Genomic DNA, 19035 nt, shown 5'->3' with positions numbered 1-19035 from the left:
TATTTCAATTCCATAATTTCTTTCCTTTTTAGTCAAAGTAAAAGAAATTATGGAATTGCAATAACTCAGTTACAACTCCCTTTAAAAGATTACGCGGTACGATTGAATCAATTAAACCCTTATTGAATAAAGATTCAGCTACTTGTGAATCTTCGGGCACTGTCTTATTCAATGTTTGTTCAATTACTCTTTTACCAGCAAATGCAATATAAGCGTTTGGTTCGCCAATAATGATATCCCCCAACATGCCAAAACTAGCTGTCACCCCACCCGTAGTAGGAGATGTAAGTATCGATACATAGAATAATTTTTGAATTGTTTGATAATAATATAAAGCAGAAGAAATTTTAGCCATTTGCATCAAGCTCAAACTTCCTTCTTGCATACGCGCTCCTCCGGACGAACATACGAGAATAAGAGGTAAAAGTTGATTAGTAGCATATTCTACCAAACGGGTGATTTTCTCACCTACTACGGATCCCATGCTACCTCCCATAAACTTAAAATCCATAATACCAATTGCTACAGGAATACCATTTACTTGACCTGTCCCTGTTTGAACAGCCTCAGTTAATCCTGTTTTTTCTTTGATAAGAATCAATACGATCTTTATAAGGTTCTTCTTCTGAATGAAATTCAATGAGATCCAGAGAAACCATGTCTTCATCCATAGGATTCCAAGTACCCGAATCAATCGAAAATTCGATTCTATCTGAACTGTCCATTTTCAAATGATATCCACAGTATTCACAAATATTCCTTTTTGATTTCCAAAATTTTTTATAATTTAATTCATAACAATTTTCGCATTCAATCCACAAATGCGTCAATTGTTCACTTTCATGGAGATTCATATAATTTTCTACTAGAGTGGAATCACTATCATTTGTATCATTCGTACTATAGTATTAGAACTAAAACTAGAATTCTCACTTTCACTACAATTTCTGACCTTACCTAAAAAGTAACTATAAAAATAACTGTCATTATATTCGACTATATTACCAAAATGCAACTATCAACACAGAGATTTGAGAATGAAAATAACTATCAATGCAACTATTAATATAATTGTTCCAACTAAAAGGGAGTATCATACATGGAATGATCGTAATCACTCTTAATAACAGTATTCAGATAGCTAGAAAAAACCCTTAGAAAAGAATGATTGTTGTTAATCTCCAAGTTTTATTTTCAATATCTAAATATATGGAATAACTGTTCTTCTTATTATCCCTAACTAAAAAAGTTTTATCAGATAGGAAATCCTGTATGTTATCGACACCTACTAAATAATCAAAAGAATTATAACTAGAATTATCACCGATCATCCCACCTCTGAATTTTTTTATCTATATCAGTTAAAATTTTGGGTTCTTCGCTTAGACTGGTATTCTCAATAGGACCAAGACTCTCCATTGATTTACTTAATTCACACCTGTATTCGAACTTCCTATTAAGTAACTTAGAATTGAACCACATTTTTCCATAGAGTTTTTTCCTGTATTTCCATAAAAAAAAATGTATAGTCATTGGATGAAAAATCAAATAATAGAAATATTCCATTTTGAATATTCTATCTCATTTATTTACTATCAAAAAAAAGTATATAAATCAAATAACTAGAATTAATAACTGAAAAAAATAAAGAGCGAGTCAATATTAAAAAGAAATAACAATAAAATAAGAAGAAATATGAAATAAAAAAATCACCTCATAGGGGGGAATCTATTTAAAAGTCCAATTACTATATTTAGTTACTCTTTTTTTTCCTATATTCTCTCTTTTATCTCTATACAATTTTTCATTTTTTTTGAAGATTTATGAAAATTTCATGAATTGTCTGACTATATAAAATTGCATTCTATGATTCTATATAAACAACAAGAAATAAAAAAATGAAGTATGAATATAACAAGAGAGCGGGGAGTTTTGTAAATCTATATACAAATAATCTACACCCCCTTTTTGATTTCATTAATTGAATTTCGTTTGTTGATTCGAGCTAAGTTCTATAAAAACACCTGCCTTTTTTGAAATATGCTGAACAGTTCCTGTAGGTTAAGCGCCCCTTGTCAAGGAAATGAAAGAATAACAGGAATATTGAAATAGGTTTAATTCTTTATAGGATCCACTTTCTGAAGATATCTTCCCTCTCTTTGGGGTCGAACATCCCTTAGCAACAATTCGATAAACAGCTCTTTGGGATAGATATAGATACCCCCCCTCCAAACGTACAGGAAATTTTTATCCCCGTACGGCTCGAGAATATCAAAAATTCTATGTATTTCGAAAATTATGATGTAAAATAGAGCAATAAAATCATCAAATCAATTAAACAATGACTGAAGTATTTTTCTTTCGTATTTTCTTTCTGAAAAAAAAAAACTCTTCCTATTTGTACCTCCATAACACTCAATTTGAAAAATTCTCAAAAAACTAAAAAGAAAACCAAGCAGCAGCTATTTCATTTATTGAGTGGTCTCTACTCCTCTTTCTTGCCCGTATTTCGTTTCTTTATCATTCATTTCTTTTTTCTAAAATTTTTGATAATAGAATTGATGATACAATTTGAAAATGGTATTTCCTTAATTCCTGATTTTTTAGCTTTTCTTTGAATCTTTGGGTTTAGACATTACTCCGGGAATCTTCAATTTTTTTAAAAAATGGGAGCAACATACCTGTTTTTCTCTGAAAGAATCATAAAAAAAGTTAATTCCTGCGGATAAACTTTTTGATAAAAAAGCAATTTTACAAATTTCAACCATTTTTTTTGAACCTGGCTGAAATAAGATCCTTTCTATTTTTATAAAATAAACAGACTTATTAACTTTTTAGAATTTATTAAATTTTAGATACTTGCTCCCGAGAAAATGAATAAATTCGAGTTCCATCATGTACTATTTACATCATTAATCCCTTTCCTGTCCCAAAAACAAAAAAAGGGGTCTAGTGGAACAGAACAAATGATGTCAAGTCAAGATCATGTTCGTTTGTAAAATACTAGAAAAAATGGCGGATATCAAAATCCACCCCTAATTTAATCATGTCTTTCAAGCCGCACGTTGCTTTTTACCACATCGTTTCAAACGAAGTTTTACTCTAACATTCCCCTTAGCTTAGATCCAGTATGTAATTATCGTATCGGAGATCAGTGATTGATTCATTCGCTACATAAGAATCTATCCTTTTTTTTACGTTTCGGTTTTTCTTATATATAATGAAAACCTTTTTAAAAGTAAAGACATAAATGAAAATGAACTTGATATTCTAGCAATATATTTTCTACTCTATTCTATTTTTATAATTTGTAAAGTAGAAAAATGATAATTTTTTTTTTTCAAAAAAAGGAGGGTCCCTTTTAATTATGCGATACAATCTGTATTCAAATATGATATACATCCTAAATAGATATGCTCTGGGACGGAAGGATTCGAACCTCCGAATAGCGGGACCAAAACCCGTTGCCTTACCGCTTGGCCACGCCCCATTTTCCATTTTACATTAATAAAGACTATTATTGATATTGGTTGTTCGTCAATTCCAGTTCAAAAATTTCTATAAAAAAAAAATTTTGCGACTAGTATTTTATATGCGTATCTACATATCTATCTATATCTATAAATGGATATAGATAGATAGGATAAAACTAAATTGATTGATCATTACATACAATTCAATTAAGATATTATATAGAAGGAAGTATGATTTCTTCAATTTTTTTGATTTCAGAATAAAAAATATTTTGAAACTGGAAAAGTTCAAATAAAAGAAGGATTCTCGAGATTCTTATCTTATTTGATTCATTTTTTTACTTTTATTCATAACTCTTTATTTTCCTTTTTATTGTATTATGTATAATAATGCAATAAAATTGAAAATTAGAATGAAAAAAAAAAAAACAAAAATAACTTTTATTTTTTTTAAAGAACAAAAATTGTTTGTTATGCTTAATATCTTTAGTTGGATCTGTATTTGTATTCACTCCGTCCTTTATTCCAGTAGTTTTTTTTTTGGGAGAAATTGCCCGAAGCCTACGCTTTCTTGAATCCAATTGTGGATATTATGCCAGTAATACCCGTACTATTTTTTCTTTTAGCTTTTGTTTGGCAAGCTGCTGTAAGTTTTCGATGATATTTTTAATTTGAATAATGTCGTAAAAAAATTCAGGAATTTTTCAGAAAACTAAAACTCGAACATTTAACAATTTATAAGATCAGATAAGTCTTACAGTGTGACTTCTGGATTCCAATATTGAAATTTTTCAATATATAGGAAAAAAAGGGACCTTCTCATCATTTACGTTTTTTGAATTGAAAAAACCTAATCCGATTATTCGATTGGAACCCTCACCAATCGAATACCTAGATTACAGAAAAAAAGGATTTTTGGTCAAAAGAATTATTGATAATTTGTAATAAAATAATCTACTCTTACTATCAATTCATTTTCGAAACTCATATATATATATCTCCTCATATCCTAAAAAAACTTCATTTTTTAGAAACTTAGTATCTTAGTATTAAAAGAAACAAAATATGTTGTAATATAAGAGAATCTATTCTCTTTCTTTGTCGTTTTTTTAATTATCTTGGAGATTTCATAATGCTTACTCTAAAACTTTTTGTTTATACGGTAGTGATCTTTTTCGTTTCTCTTTTCATCTTCGGATTCCTATCTAACGATCCAGGACGTAATCCAGGACGTGAAGAATAGAATAAGAAAAAAGTGGATTCTGTGTTTTTCTTGCTTGTGCGGAATTTTGAAATATTTTTAGGATTTTCTCTATTTTAACATCTTTAACTAGTAAATAAAAAAAACAAGTTCAAAAAAAAAATACCAAATTATCAACGGAAAGAGAGGGATTCGAACCCTCGGTACAAGAATTTGTACAACGGATTAGCAATCCGACGCTATAGTCCACTCAGCCATCTCTCCCCAATTGAAAAAAAAAAGAATTACTTTGTTTATGTTATAATCACATAAACAAGAAGAACAAAAAGGGAGCTTAAAAAAAAAAGAGACTTGCTTTTTTTTTATTCTATTTTATCTTATCTATCTTTTTTTTATTATTCTATATATTTTAGTTTTCTTTTTTTCTTTTTATACAGCCCAATGAGCCCGGCCAGTACCTAGTCGGGCTCTTTTTCTTTTATTCCCATGAATATTGAAGAAAAATTCTTTATTTGAATATATTTTATTCGAAAAAAAATATATTGTAAAAATATTTGTAATTAAAAAAAAAATAAGAGATACGGATAGATTCCTATGAGATAAAACCAAAATAAGATAATATAAAAATGTTCTCTTTTCTTACTCCCTCTCTTTTTTCTGGTAACGTAAATTGTATATATATATAACCTTCAGCAAAATAAAAAAATGAAAATTATCCCGTTTTTCAAATTTCATTAGAAGATTCTCTAATGAAACATGTCAATACTCGACTTATTAGAATATTATGCCTCCCATTTCTTTATTTTGTCTGATTGCTTTGTTCAACAAAAGATACAATAATGATATTGTAGCGGGTATAGTTTAGTGGTAAAAGTGCGATTCGTTTCAAGGACCCCCCAAAAGTTAAGGGATCCCCCATTTGATTCATATGCCGATCAAAAACTTTATTTTTTACTTAAAGGGACTCCTTTATACCCCTCGATGAATTATTTGCGGTATAATATACATTATTGTAATTTGTATACAAGAAGAATCAAATCGAATTTGACAAATTGAGTTTTAAAATTATGAAACATAAGTTTTTGGAATTGGATCTATAATCCGAATTTTTTGAGTATTACTAAAGGATCTATGGAGAGAAATATACAAAGTTTCTTTCTAATCGTAACTAAATCTTCCATTTTTTTGCATAGTAAAAATTGAAGCAAAATAGCTATTAAACGATTCTTTTAGTTTACTAGAGACATCGACATTTTTTTAGCTCGACGGAAATTTTCTTCTTTTCCTAAAGATTTTCTGAAATAGAAATAGAGAACGAAGTAACTAGAAAAAAAACATAGATTGTTAGAATATTGCTCTTCTAGAGGGATCATCTAAAAAGCAAGATATTTGAAACCTATTCATACAAAAAGGCTGACATAGATGTTATGGGTCAATTTTTTTTATTGTCCATCTCTTCATTCCGTAAAGGAGCCGAATGAAACAAAAGTTTCACGTTCAGTTTTGAATTAGAGACGTTAAATCAAAATGATGAATCAACGTCGACTATAACCCTTAGCCTTCCAAGCTAACGATGCGGGTTCGATTCCCGCTACCCGCTTCTATTTTATTCTATTTAAATCTATCTTTTTTCTTCGAGAATGAATCTAGAATTCTTAAAGAATTTGTCAATTCTTATTTTCATTTCTTAATTTAGTTTTAGTTATATATATTCAATTATATTCAATTATTTTTCTTTTTTATTTTTTTTTTCTTTTATTCTAAATATTTGATTTATTTTATTTTTATAATTTCTAGAATTCTTTATATTTGTTTGATTCTTTAATCTTTTTAATAAGGTTTAGTTAAAAAGGTTAAAGAATCAAATATAAAATAGAAGCGTCCATTGTCTAATGGATAGGACAGAGGTCTTCTAAACCTTAGGTATAGGTTCAAATCCTATTGGACGCAAGTTGTTTGCATATCTAATTTCAACCTTGTCCTTCTATTTTTTTGATTTATTACATTTTGATTCGAATTCATTATATATAATATTCAAATGAAATAAAAACATATTAAAAGATACTAATTATAAAAATTGGAAAATTGAATTACAAAATTATTTAATGATTCATCAATTTTTTTCTACTTGTTCCTGGAATAAAAAGAGTTCCATCTGTTCTTTAATAGCGTCCTTTAAAAGGGCTTCTGCTTCCCCAGTGAATGTCTTGGTAGAAGATATGATTTCTTTGAATTGAGGTTTATTCGTCTTTAAGTAAGCACGTAACTCAACAAGAAATTTCCTTACCTGTCCAATTTCTAATGAATCAAGATAACCATTCGTTCCGGTATAAATAGTTACTATCTGTTCTTCCACAGTAAGAGGAGCTGATTGGGATTGTTTAAGCAACTCGCGCAATCGTTGACCTCTTGCTAATTGATTTTGAGTAGCTTTATCTAGATCAGAAGCGAATTGTGCAAAAGCTTCTAATTCTGCGAATTGTGCTAATTCCAATTTTAATTTACCAGCTACTTGTTTCATGGCTTTGATTTGAGCCGCCGATCCAACTCTGGAAACTGAAATACCAACATTAATAGCGGGTCTTATTCCAGCATTGAATAGATCGGCCGATAAGAATATTTGGCCATCTGTAATGGAAATTACATTCGTAGGAATATAAGCTGAAACATCTCCCGATTGAGTTTCAACTATTGGTAAAGCAGTCATACTTCCTTCGCCTAACTGAGAACTTAATTTAGCGGCTCTTTCCAAAAGACGCGAATGTAAATAAAAAACATCCCCTGGATAAGCTTCGCGACCTGGTGGTCTTCGTAATAGAAGAGACATTTGCCGATAAGCCTGTGCTTGTTTGGAGAGATCGTCATAAATGATTAAAGTGTGACGTTCACGGTACATAAAATATTCAGCCAGAGCTGCTCCTGTATAAGGCGCGAGGTATTGTAATGTAGCTGGAGAATCCGCTGTTTCAGCTACTACAATAGTGTATTCCATTGCTCCTCTTTCTTGTAAGGTAGTCACCACTTGAGCCACAGAAGATGCTTTTTGACCAACAGCTACATAAACACATATTACATTTTGTCCCTGTTGATTGAGAATTGTATCTGTGGCTACTGCTGTTTTACCTGTTTGTCTATCTCCAATAATTAATTCTCGCTGGCCCCGTCCTATGGGGATCATCGAATCAATAGCAATAAGTCCTGTTTGGAGAGGCTCATATACCGAACGTCTTGAAATAATACCGGGAGCGGGAGATTCTATTAATCGAGATTCCGAAGCTGAAATTTCTCCTCGACCGTCAATTGGTTTAGCCAGGGCATTTATAACACGACTCAAATAAGCTTCACTTACAGGTATCTGAGCAATTCTTCCTGTTGCTTTTACTGAACTTCCCTCTTGTATCAGCAAACCATCACCCATTAATACAACACCAACATTTTTTGATTCAAATTCAAAGCAATGCCTATAGTACCTTCTTCAAATTCCACCAATTCACCCGCCATTACTTCATCAAGACCATAATACGAGCAATACCATCGCCTACTTGAAGTACGGTACCAGTATTTACAATTTTTACTTCTGTATTATATTGCTCATGCGTTCACGGATAATTTTACTAATTTCATCTGCACGAATGGTTACCATGAAAATATCTTAAATTTATTTTTTATAAGAAAAAAATGATGCCTATACTCTATTGTATAATAGAAAGCCTAATCAGTTATTTTTTTATTTCATCATCCCAAACATGCCAATATTAGCACTAACAGTACGTAAATGTAACTCGTTGTTCAAGCAACTATTTAGAGTTCCTAGAGCTCCCTGTAAGGCTTGTTGTAAAACCCGCTGTCGAACTTGATTAATACTCTTTGTTGTTCAAAATCAATAGCTTCGTTTTTGTAATTTTCTAATTGTTCCAAAGTCGTATAAATTGAATTAATTAAATTCAATTTTTCTCGTTTGATCTCAGAATAGCATTCACCCGAAACAGATCTGCTTCTGTTTCAACTTTCCTTAAGCGGGCCTGGGCTTTTTCGAGCTGTTCAATGGCGTTTTCCTGTAATTCTTCTGAGTTTCGAATAGTTCTCCAGATTTTCTGTTTTCGATTATCTAATAAATCACGTAATGAAAGTAGACTCTCTTTCCATCCATTTCAAAATGTCTATGATCTCTTCCCGAACCAAACATGAATCTTTCGATTCATTTGGCTCTCACACTCAATTACTTATCGGAAATTTACCAATTTTTTATGTAATGAGCCTATCCTCTCTTCTCTATTCAAAGTGAAAACAATTACCAATATAAGACTAGAATATTCGGAGGACTCTTTTGACCAAAACAAATATATGTCAACAAAGTTGTTTTTTTATTCAAATCCAAAGACTTCTTTTGAATTTATACATAGGTCATCCATCGATTACGCATCGTACAAAGGGGAGGTTTAAATTCACCCGTTTTTTATTTCTCGCCATAAATAGGATTCAAGCCATTTTTTTTATCGACATGAGTGTTTTATATCGAAAAAAAATCGAATAATTTTTTTGAAACCGTTTCCTTTCTGTATTAATATAGCGGTAGAAAGAGTACTACACTGCGTATAGACTTCAAACTCTTTTTAACCATGGTAATAGTCCAAAATTTTTGGTAAATAGAGAATCAAAGTGGATTACCAATAAAGCGCGAAATGCTATGGTTCTTTAAGATTTTTCTTAATTTATTCAAAAAAGAAAATGATTCAGAAGTAATTCGCGGGATTCTGCACATTTTCTTAATTCTAACTAAACTAAAAAGTGCAGTTTGGTTAAATCCAATTTATTCTTTGAAATAAACAACTCGCACACACTCCCTTTCCAAAAAAAACCAGTAGACCTAACACTACACTAAGATTTATTGGATTTGTTGCTAAAATATCGGTATTAAACACGAAACTTCCGGCGGATGGCCAGGAGCCCAAACAAAGGAAAGAATCGGTTATATTTTTCATATGATCTCATCTCCTCTTATGAATAGACTAATTATCTTTCTAATATTCCTATTAGATAGATAATATAATAATCTAATTGGAATATATAATTATAGAATTTGATATAATTTGGATTGGTCAATCAATTGGAAGATTCCCTAAAAGAATGATACTTCTTAGAATTAGATACCAGTTCTTTATCAATTGCAAAATCTATCTAGTTTGAACACTTTCAAAAAATTATCTTAAAAGAAATAAAATAAAAGAGGGGTTCATTGGACTAAACAAAAAGAAGAAAGAGGGTGAATAAGTATGTGAATACCTTTCAATTAGTCCTTCTCCTGTGTTCTTATCCGAACAGATAAAGAATTGTAGGAGTGAATTATTAATATAATTCGAAAAAGGAAGTCCACATATGTATTTTTATCTTTTTAGGATTAAACAAAAGGATTAGCAAATAAAAGTGCTAATGCTACAACCAGCCCGTAAATTGTTAAAGCTTCCATAAAAGCCAGACTAAGTAATAAAGTACCCCGTATTTTTCCCTCTGCCTCTGGTTGTCGTGCAATCCCCTCTACAGCTTGCCCTGCGGCAGTGCCTTGACCAACCCCAGGTCCAATAGAAGCAAGCCCTACGGCCAATCCAGCAGCAATAACAGAAGCGGCAGAAATAATTGGATTCATGAGAATTTCCTCCGTAACCTACATATAAAAGAAAGAAATAGTTAATGATATAATCGACTAATAAATTCTGACTTCATTTTTTCAATTACCAAGACTTTTTCAGTTAAAGTAATTAATAAAAATAAGAATTAAAAATTGAAATAATAGTTATTAAACGAATTACTTCGAGATTTCTTTTTTCGTCTCGAACTACATAGTTTTGGGGGTGAATCTGTATAATCTTTGTTCTTCTCTTACCTTAATTTTGGAATCATTCTTTGAATTCTTCGTTTTTTTATACAATTTCTTTAGTTTTTTAATTTTCAATTCACAATTAGAGCTGAAACGCAAGGACTTTGCTTTTCTATCCCTATAGAAATTGACAGTAATAGCGAGGCCTTTTTTATATAGAAAAGATTAGTTATTTCAGATATATGGTTAGTTCATATAAAACTAGTTCATCTATAATATCATATCACATATACATAGGTTTCTTCTATGCTGTAAACTAATTTCTTTGTGTTTTAGATTCAATCGAAATTGAAATTCATTCTTTGAAACCTAAAAAACCTTGACTGATCCCCTCACTTCTATTTTTTTTATCATGTTTTTTTTTAAGCTCCCCTTCCCTCTTTTCTTATTCTCTTATCCCATATGGATACAATCAATCTAAATAAATTCATTCGATTTCATTAATGTTTCAAAGAAATATAGGAAATTGGGTGATCTAAATGTTTTTAATTATCTTTTGATCAATTGTTGAATTAAATGTGAATCAAACGAGAATCTACTAACATTCTATATAGTATCTTTTTATCACACATTGTAAACGTAAATATCATACAGAATTCTAATTCTAGCTATTCATTTTTTTTTGAATATCCAAACTAATATATACTAATCGAATAGATCTATCTATATCTATCTATATATCTATAGATAGATGTTTATTTTGTAGATTCTATTGAGCCACAATATATGTGTGGCAAGCTAAACAAAAAAGACTATTTTGAGAAAACTAGTCAATGATGGCCTTCAATGGATTCACCTATATAAGCCGCAGCTAAAGTAGCAAAAATGAGAGCTTGAATACCGCTTGTGAATAATCCAAGGAACATGACAGGTATAGGAACTACTAAAGGTACTAAAGAAACAAGAACAACAACTACTAATTCATCAGCTAATATATTTCCGAAAAGTCGAAAACTAAGGGATAAGGGTTTGTGAAATCTTCTAATATGTTAATCGGTAAAAGGATTGGAGTTGGTTGGATGTATTTACTAAAATAAAGCTAATCCTTTTTTTGAAAGACCCGCATAGAAATATGCAACTGATGTAAGTAAAGCTAATGCAACGGTAGTATTTATATCATTTGTGGGTGCAGCTAACTCCCCATGAGGTAATTGGATGATTTTCCAAGGTAAAAGAGCCCCTGACCAATTAGAAACAAAAATAAATAGAAACAAAGTTCCAATAAAAGGAACCCACGGACCATATTCTTCTCCAATCTGAGTTTTGCTCACGTCTCGAATGAATTCAAGAACATATTCAAATAAATTCTGACCGAAAGTGGGAATGGTTTGCAGATTTCGAATAACTAGAATGGCTGAAACCAATAAGATAGCAATTACAACCCAAGAAGTAATAAGTACTTGGGCATGTACTAGGAAACCCCCTATTTGCCAATAGAAATGTTGACCTACTTCCACAGCAGATATATCGTATAATCTTTTTAATGTGTTGATAGAGCATAATAAAACATTCATATTGTCCTGTCCTCTAAAAAAAGAAGTTGAAAAAAGGGAATTATTTTTATTCAAACATCTCCTTTCCCTTTTGATTTGTCTACTTTCATTTTGATTTTGAATACCGATACTAATTACATAAAATTTTTGTTTGTTTTCTATTTTCATTTTTGTGCAATTTCTTACTAGTATAGTAAGCGATTCATAAATCTATGAACCCCTCGAAGCAAATTCAAGAATTTTTTATCTTATTATTAATCAAGAATTTCGTATATATCTAGACCGACCCTCACAAATTGCAAAAACTAATTTGTTAAGAATTAATCGAATTGAGGCTATAGCATCATCATTAGCTGGAATTGAAATATCAGCGAGGTCCGGGTCACTATTTGTATCAATTAAACAAATTGTTGGAATTTCCAAAGTTATACATTCTCGAAGAGCCGTATATTCTTCTTGTTGATCGACGATTATTACAATATCTGGTAAGCCCTTCATATATTAATGCCGCCAAGATATGTTTCCAATTGAGCTAATTGTCTCTTCAATATAGCGGCATCTTTTTTGGAAAACTATGAAATCTCCCCGTCTTTTGTTGCATTCTCAAGTCCCTGAACTTTTGAAGTCGTGTTTTTGTAGTATACCAATTCGTTAACATACCGCCGAGCCATTTTTTATTAACATAATGACACCGAGCTCTTATTGCAGCCCGCGCTACTGAATCAGCTGCTTTTTTTTTTGTACCAACAATTAAGAATTGTTTTCCCCCACTTGCTGCATCAAAACTAAATCACAAGATTCTGATAAAAACCGAGCAGTTCTAATAAGATTTGTAATATGAATACCCTTACGCTTTGCAGAAATATAAGGTGACATTTTAGGATTCCATTTTCTAGTACCGTGGCCAAAATGAACACCAGCTTCCATCATCTCTTCCAAAATTATGTTCCAATATCTTTTTGTCATTTATAATTATCCCCACACTTTTCTTTCATTTCCAAATAGAAATTAGATCAATTTTTTGAAATGAAAGAAAGAGACCCAGTATACTGAAATAGAAAAAAATAAGTGTTCCGAAGGAACCTTCTCTTCTACTGAAAATTTGCCGTTGATAAAAAAAAGATCGGGCCATTTTTTCTATTTCATTGAATATGATTCGTTATTTATTATGTTTCTTTTATTATACAAAATATATACAAAATAAAGTGACCGGAGATGAATACGACCTTAAGAATCATTATTTTAGGAATTCTTAAATCCTAGATTATTTTGATGTATCACATAAATTCTTTTTTTTGTTTCCGGGGTAATCTTGTTATATTGCTTTGCTTTGAACGGTATATTATTCTTTTGAATCCAGTACCAACTGGCATCATTCCCCCTAAAACAACGTTCTCTTTCAGACCTTTCAACCAATCTATGCGACCCCGGAGAGCGGCTTTTGATAAAACTCTAGCAGTTTCTTGAAAACTTGCTTCAGATATGAAACTTTGAGTATTCAAAGATGTTTTTGTTATCCCCAATAATAGAACTCGATAGCAGATCGACTCTTCTAAGGAACGCCCAGCTCGTTCGGCCCGCAACAATCCAATTAGTTCGCCAGGCAAAAAAACATTAGACATTCCATCTTCTGAAACCAATACTTTTGATGTTATTTGACGCACAATAATTTCTATATGTCTATTATGAATGTGAACTCCCTGGGATCGATAAACTTTTGAATTTGATTAACCAAAGAAATACGACTTTGCGCTATAGTTAGCTCAGCACTAATGAAGAATCCCCAAGGAATGCCAAGAATTCTTGTTATACGCCCATTCCAAGTATCCACTCTCTTTTCTAGGTTTATGGATATTGAATCAATCGAACGAACTTCCAATACCTGTTCTACTTTTGGAAGACCTTGTGTTATATCACCTGATCTCGATTTTTGATATATAAATGTAACTAATATATCTCCTTCAGAAAGTATTTCTCCATAATGACCATGAACAGTTGTTCCAGGAGTCGCCAAATAAGGGTTAGCCGATCTTATTCCTACAGAATCCATTTGAACAGTTAGAATTTGACCCGATTTAAGGTGTGGTTCATTTTTCGTTTGAACTATACATACATTTTCGCAAATAAATTGACCAAGACTTATTATGGGAAACGTTTTTTTTTCACAATAATTATGATGGAAAAAATGCCAATTCAAATAGAATGGATTTAAAAGGATGTTACTAGATAGATCAGATTTATAAATGATCTCGTTTTCGTCTATTAAATAATATTTTAATACTTGAAAAGTTTCTTTTAATTTGTCAAGTTGCCCGTTTTTATTTATCGAGATCTGATTATTAGTAATTAAAAGGTAAAAATAAAAATGGGCAACTTGAAGGGCTATTCCTAAAGGACCTAACGAATTTTGAATTGGAATCAGAGGATCTCTTTGAATTGGATTTTATTTCTTCTTTTATCCCATTGTAATATTTTCCATCGTGGAATGATCGTATTTGAAAACAATTCGATGATGACAAAATTATTAAAGATCGGCATTTCTCATTTCTATTCAACAACATATGAATAGTTCCATGATTTTGACTAAGTGATTGTTGAACTTTTTCCCTCGGATCTATAAAAAAAAATGGATTGATGTTGGTCCAGTCCGACTCATTATCCAAGATAAACATTATCCAAGATAAATCTTGAACCGAGCGGATCTTTCCTTTTTCTTATATATGAAATATGGGATTTTCCTAAGTCCATTTTTAAGAAATATCTAACCAAACCTTTTATACTTAGTTCAACAAAAGAAGCATGCCCTTTTTCGATAGAAGACAATTTTTTGTCTTGATCCCAATTTAAGACTAAACAAGTCCGAACTAATTGAATACTTGTATTAGAATTAGAAATTCCCCGAATTGATTTTCCATTTCCAGAAAGAATATAATGAATAATTTGAAGTTCCAAATTATCTCTTTCTTGTAACATATCTTGGGAAAAAAATTGGATTAAATTGATCCTATCTTCTATTTCATATAAAATGACCGGTCGAACCAAAACAAAATACTTTTTTTTCATAATTGTGATCCATTGAGCATAGATCCAATTTTTCATTTTTTTTTTTGATCCTTTTGAATTTTTTTTTACCGTTCTCGGTGGTATCAACATGGCACTGTGCCGGGATATCTTATCCATTTCTCCGGGAAAATAGATATTCCCGGAAAATATTTTTAATTGAATCTTTTTTTTTTTCTTCTCCAATCGAACCAACCCGCTTACTTGACTTCTTATATTTACAGTGATTGGTGTATCTACTTCAATAATACTATTGTTCCGTACCATTATGGAAGAAAATTCTGGTAAAATATACACTTCTTCGGGAATGAAAAAAAATTGATCTACTTTAATTTGGTATTTTGTCTTAAATTCTTGAATTCCTGGATACTCGATTAAAAAATCCTCTTTTTTAAAAATGTAATTTATATCAATAGTCCTATATTTAGTAATACCCGAGCTCTGTGTTCGGTATTGAGGATCATCGAAATAAGCAAAAATACTATTTCTACGAAAAATACCATGGATTGGTATTTCAATCGAGATACTGGAATCTAACATTAGTGCTTTGTCTCGTTCTTGAATCGATTGGAATTGAAATGGAATAATGAATCGATTTCTCCGCCTCTTTGCTAATAAATCCGTAGTATCGTGAAAAATAGCAGGATGTGTAAAATGACAATGATCTTTACATAGGATTTGATTATTTTTTGAATAATCTGAAATCCTTCTTTCTTTTTTTTCAGAAGGAGTGAAACGAAACAAATTATGTCTTACTTTATTATTACTTGCTAAATGGTTACAAATATCTCTTTCTCCTGTAGAAAGATAATGAATGTTCAATTGATCTTGATCTTTTCGGGTTGAAAAAGAGACTGAAGCGGATCTGTCTGATTTTCCTGATAAAATCCATAAATGACTTGTTTTTGGTAAGATATGGACATTACTATATTTAAATTCTGATGCATGATACACATCCGTACTCCAATGCATTTCTCCTTCTAAGTCAGAATAAACATGTTTTCGAACTTTTTCTTTTAAATTAAAAGTATATGTTCCTGCGAGAATCTCGGCAATCACTTGTTCTGATTTTACATATTGATTATTTTGAACTAATAGAAAACTTTTTGGTGGAATAGTCACATTATGTATAATGTCACCATTTTCAATACTAACATACAAGTCTATATAACATAGAAAAGCAGGATGCCCGTGACGTGTACGTGTAGGATGAACCAAATCCTCATTGAATTTAATTTTTCCATTATAAGGTGCTCGCACCTGTTCGGCAGTCCCCCCTGTGAATACTCCGCCAGTATGAAAAGTTCTTAATGTTAATTGAGTGCCCGGTTCTCCAATGGATTGGCCCGCAATAATACCTACAGCTTCTCCTAATTCCACCAAGTGACCTTGAGTAGGACTTTGACCATAACACAATCGACAGATCCAAGATGTATTCCTACAGGTAAAAGGAGTTCGTATAGATATTGGTTGTGTTTGAAAGGTTTTCAATCGATTGAAAAGTCCAATTCCAATATCTTGATTTCTAATGGCAATGCATCGTGAACCTCTGTATATATCGTCTGCTAATACACGACCAATTAATGTTTGTGTCCAACTACTTTCCGGCATCGTTTCATTCTGGGTATTTACTGAAATTCCTCGAATGGTACCACAATCTGTTCGACGTATAACAATATGTTGAACCACTTCAACAAGTCTACGTGTAAGATATCCAGCATCTGATGTTCGTACAGCAGTATCTACAACCCCTTTACGAGCTCCGTAGCAAGAAATTATATATTCTGTTAAAGATAGCCCTTCGCGTAAATTGCTTTGAATAGGTAAATCAATCATTTGTCCTTGTGGATCCGACATTAATCCTCTCATACCTACTAATTGGTGTACTTGAGATGCATTTCCTCTAGCTCCCGAAAAGGACATTATATGGACTGGATTAAAAGGATCGGTCATTCTAAAATTAGGATTCATTTCTTGTCGAAAATATTCACTTGTAGCATACCATATCTCAATGGATTGGCGTAATTTTTCTACTGCATGTACATTTCCATAATGATGCTGTTTTTCCAAAATCAAATTTTGGTGTTCAGCATCTCGGACTAGCCATCCTTTCGAAGGTATTGTTAAAAGGTCATCAATTCCTAATGAAATGGATGTAGCCGTAGCTTGGCGGAATCCCAGAGTCTTGACTTGATCCAGGATATGTGATGTATATGCCATTCCGAAGTGATCTATTAATCTGCTAATAAGTCGTTTAATGGCAGTTCCACCTATCACTTTATTGTGAAACATTAGATTGGTCCGTTCTGCCATAAGTACCTCCCTATTCCACTCAGTGGGATTCATTCAGTTCAACAATGGATTTGAGTCAATGATTGAAAAACTGCCTTTTCTTTATCTTAATTTGTGTAGAAATTGAGAAATTAAAAAACTAAGATCCTTGTTAAATGTTAAATCATGAAGATTTGAATTTACACCAGTATCATAAATTTGTTTATCTTAGATACAACCATCTATATGATTAGATACCATATGAATAGGCTCGGCAAAAACCTTGTACAGCTTCTTCGATTTCTCGATAAAAAGAAATATGACCTACGTTGGTTCGAATGTAAATAGAACGAATTTGTTTTTTTGTACTTCTTACTACTAGATAATGCCCATAAATTTCATGATAGGTGCCTAAAGATTCATAGTGAACTTCGATAGGAACTTCTCTTGACGAAATAATGCGTAGATCTAGTCGCCACCGGAGCCACAAAGGACTATCGAAGGTTATTCTTTTCTGTTGATAAGCTCCAATTGCATCATAGGAATTCCAAAAAAAAGGTTCTTTTTTTTTCGTATACTTATAGTTTTTTTGGGGAATTCTTTCATTTTTCAAATTTCTGCAATTACGTGGATTATACCTATTTGAAGAAATACCCCGACGATTCCCATTCGTTAATATGTAAAGTCCAATAAGCATATCTTGAGTTGGTACAGAAATTGGATCCGCGATAGCTGGAGACAAGAGGTTTGTATGAGAAAACATAAGTAAACGTGCTTCTGCTTGAGCTTCTAAGGATAAAGGCACATGAACAGCCATTTGATCGCCATCAAAGTCTGCATTGAATCCCTTACAAACTAATGGATGCAAACAAATAGCACGCCCCTCTACTAAAATGGGTTGGAATGCCTGTATACCTAATCTATGCAGAGTAGGTGCTCTATTTAGCAATACGGGATGTCCCTGCATAACTTCTTGAAGTATTTCCCATACAATCGGTTCTTTTTGCCGAATTTTACTCTTAGCAATTCCTATGTTGGAAGCAAAATGTTTTCGAATTAGATCACGAATTAGAAATGTCTGGAAAAGTTCTATTGCTATTTCGCCGGGCAATCCACATCTATGTAATGAAAGTGATGGACCTACAATAATGACAGAACGACCTGAATAATCAACCCGTTTCCCAAGTAGGGTCTCGCGAAATCTTCCCTCTTTACCCTCGATTATATCAGAAAAAGATTTGTAAACCTTATTATGACCGTCCCTCATCGGTTGTCCGCGGATTCCATTATCAAGAAGTGTATCCACGGCTGCTTGTACCAATTTCTCCTGACATATTACTAATTCTCCTGGAGTAGATCTACTTGTTGTTAATAGATCGATAAGAGTATTATTCCGATAGATAACTCTTCTATATAGTTCATTAATATCTGAGCTCATTAATTTGCCCCCATCTATTTGAATAATCGGTCTCAATTCGGGAGGAAGAACTGGTAAGAGACATAAAACCATCCATTCTGGTTCTATATTTGTTCGTATAAAATGCTTAGCTAATTCTATACGCCGAACCAAAAAATTCTTTCTTCTTCCAACTTTTCGATCTTCCCATTCGTTTTCATTGTCCGGGGATCCCTCTTTCCCTAATTCTTTCCATTCTATCAACG

General features: G+C 31.9%; 1 non-coding gene across 1 annotated transcript; it reads left to right on the top strand.

Moving 5' to 3' along the window:
• Window positions 1–6552: 6552 nt before the first annotated feature.
• Window positions 6553–6624, top strand: TRNAR-UCU (transfer RNA arginine (anticodon UCU)). Its single transcript has one exon. It is a non-coding gene; the product is annotated as a tRNA-Arg (tRNA).
• The last annotated feature ends 12411 nt before the right edge of the window (window positions 6625–19035 follow it).

Source organism: Vigna unguiculata, unplaced genomic scaffold (assembly GCF_037176805.1).
Source record: "Vigna unguiculata cultivar grain cowpea cultivar isolate G323 ecotype 2 unplaced genomic scaffold, ASM3717680v1 ptg000140l, whole genome shotgun sequence".
Taxonomy (NCBI): domain Eukaryota; kingdom Viridiplantae; phylum Streptophyta; class Magnoliopsida; order Fabales; family Fabaceae; genus Vigna; species Vigna unguiculata.
Note: the sequence above shows the minus strand (reverse complement) of the source record. Positions and strands in the feature narration are given on the sequence as shown.